Source organism: Phytophthora infestans, genomic scaffold (genome assembly GCF_000142945.1).
Source record: "Phytophthora infestans T30-4 supercont1.57 genomic scaffold, whole genome shotgun sequence".
NCBI lineage: Eukaryota > Oomycota > Peronosporomycetes > Peronosporales > Peronosporaceae > Phytophthora > Phytophthora infestans.
Genome location: NW_003303702.1, coordinates 683,562 through 686,720, shown reverse-complemented (window position 1 = coordinate 686,720; position 3,159 = coordinate 683,562).

Sequence of the window (3,159 nt, the reverse complement as noted above, 5' to 3'; positions counted from 1 at the left end):
GGGAGAAATTTCCAAAATGTCAAGACAGGGGCGGTACGGGAAGCGGAACAAAAGTTATCATCCAATATGTTCGGGCGCCCCACGCATTCAAATATTTGCGAAAGGCCGACTTCGGCAGATGGCCAGAGAATGGGAAACCAGGATGGGAAGGAGATGGACCAAGTTCCGACTGTTGAAATCAAAGCGGGATGCCAATGTTGAGTCAAGGGAAGAATCCGTAGCGGGCGTTGGACGGAACATACATCTCGGTTGCTCGAGTGTTAAAAACCGAGGGAAAATGAAGCAACGGAGGATACGAGAAATGATAACTACGAACACCCCAGCTAACAACATTGGCCTGGACGACTACGCGAAGGAGCTGGCATTCCTGCCGGATCTGACCCGAAGAGATCAACACGACAATTGACTACACTGCGCCTAATGTTGCTGATCCTGAGCTGTCGGCTGAACGCCGAGAACGTCTGGTCGCGACGCTAAAGAACCACGAGCACATCCTGATTGCTAGTGGTAACGCACTACCGCCGCCAGCCTACGGTGCGGTATGCGATATCGACACACAGGGGCACGCCCCAATTAAACAGCGTGCCCGGCGCGTGCCGCTACGATTTCTCGGCAAGCTGTACGAGCTGCTGCGCGCTTTATTGCGTGCGGGACTGATCGTCTTTTCAGACAGTCCATGGGCATCACCGATCGTGATTGTGGTGAAAAAGAACGGGCTGGACATCCGGCTCTGCATTGATTACAAGATGGTGAATGCTATCACTGCGATCATGGAGTATGCAATGCCGCTAGTCGACGACCTGTTAGCAGATCTCGAGCGCTACCTATGGTTCTGCTCGCTGGATGCAGCAAGCGGCTTCTGGGCGGTCATGATGACCTTGCGAGCGCGTAAAGTATCGGCGTTCGTCTGCGCACTCGGACATTTCGAGTGGTTACGCATGCCCTTCGGGTTAAAAAACGCGCCGATGATCTACCAGCGTATGATTGACAACGCACTCTGGGGGTTCGTTCAACCTAAAGGAGGTTGGTTTGAATACTCGGAGAGGATGCGTTTAGCTGAAGAACAGGCCAAGGAACGTCGTGGACCAAGCGCCGAGGGTTCGTTTCAAACGAAGTTCGCGGCAGACCGCGAAGCACCGGTAGAGACCGACCCTGTACTACAACTCGTCAACAGCCCCGTCGCTGACATGTTTACGAACGGGGAATCAGACGAATCATCGCTGGTACCTGTATTTGGTCGACGGTCGTTTGTGGATGACATTTGCTTCGGTGGCGAGGATTTCGACAGCTGCCTGGCGACGCTGGACCGATTGCTGGCAAGATTTGCACAGTGTCGGATCAGCATTAGCTTCACCAAGAGCATCTTCTGCCAACCCAAGGTGGACTTTCTGGCGCATAAAATTTGGCCAGAAGGTATCAGAGCTGACCCCAAGAAGCTTGCGGCTATCACCGAGCTTTCGTTTCCAACGAGTAAGAAGGGTATGCAGTCGTTTCTTGGAGCGGTTAATTACTACAGCCGCTTCATTCAAGACTTCGCGGTCTACGGTGCGGCGCTGTACCAGCTCAAGGATGAAGACTTTGTCGTTGAAGGTGGCCTTTCTGTGGCACGTCGTTCCTTTAAAAAATTGAGGACGAGTGTTTCACATTCACCCATCCTCAGGCACTTCGATCGGTCGAAAGAAGTTCACGTCATGCTCTTTGCGAATGAATGGGCGTTGAGCACTACGCTAATGCAAGAACATGAAGGCAAGTTACACCCCGTACGGTTCCTCGGTCGGGTGCTCAAGGAGGCCGAGATGAACTACCATCCTGCTGAAAGGGAGTTTTGGCGTTACTTCTGCTGTTAAAGATCTGTTACGTCCAGCTGCAGGAAAGACGCTACATGTATATACACGATTCTCGACGTTAGAGTGGGTGCATAAGTCGAAGTCTCTCTTCGGACGCGCGGTCCAGTTCGCAGTGCTGCTATCGCAGTGGCACCTTAAGGTGCAGCGCGTGAAGGAGAAGGATGTCGCCTTTGCGCAGCTACTGCAGTCAAGCATCACGAGCTTCGTTGACCTGGAAGACTCGCTCGCGCCGGTGGCGCCTCCAAACAAGGGTTCCCCGACTATTCGAATGGACCCCGCGTTGCTGTACGCCAGGCTTTCCCGTAATTACAGCGGATTCGTCATGTCTTTTGACGGATCAGCGAAGACAGAGAAGTACGGTGGCTACGGGAGTTGTTCATGGGTGCTGTGGAGCCTTCCTGAGTGGAAGGTAGTGATTGCTGCAAACGCTTACCTCTCGGCCACCACGGTGAATGAGGCAGAGTACACAGGTATGATAAACGGGGTCAAGGCTGCTATTGCGCACGGTGCCGAGGATTTAGTCATCGTTGGGGACTCAAGGCTCGCGATTCAACAATCACTAGGGGTGATCGCATGCAGGAAGGAAACTTTGCTAGCGCTGCTGAATACTCACAAGGAACTCACGGCCAAGCTTCGATCAGTTAAATATCTTCACGATGTACGAGAATACAACGCGGCCGCGGATTCGTTAGCCACTGAAGCGCTGGAATCAAAGGTCAGTCGGGTAATCTTGGCTGAAACTCGCAAGTCGGAATTGGCATCACTGAACCGCATCCAGGAAATGATCTACGAGCCGGATGAAGACTCGGTAGATGTTTCGTCACAAGGAGCAGAGCGTCAAGTACATGTACTGTCAGGCAGCGAGTCTTCAAAGTTGAAAACTTTTGAAAATTTCGTGGTTGATTACAGCTCACCAAAGTGCGATTATGGTAATATAGCAGTGATGACTCGGCGACAGACGAAAGCCAAGAAACGCGTCAGGTTTGCAGATGAACACTCGGAGGATGTCTCAAAAGCTCAAGAAGAGCATGAAAAACGACGAGAGACGTCCACCGAAGATTCAATCGGCCAGGATTTGCCAGACCATCCTCACAAGACTGTACCAGCGGCATTTCCCGATGCGGAAGATGTTGACCCGGTAGCGATACAGCGGGAGCGACGCAGACGGATACTAGTGGCACAAGACGAGGAACAGAAGTGGTTTAACATCAAGAAGGTGCTTCAGGGCCAAGCACAAGAGCTGAGTTACAAAGAAGCTCGAGATGCCTGGAAGTATGCTGACCGGTTCGTGTTATCAGAAGACGGCGTGGAA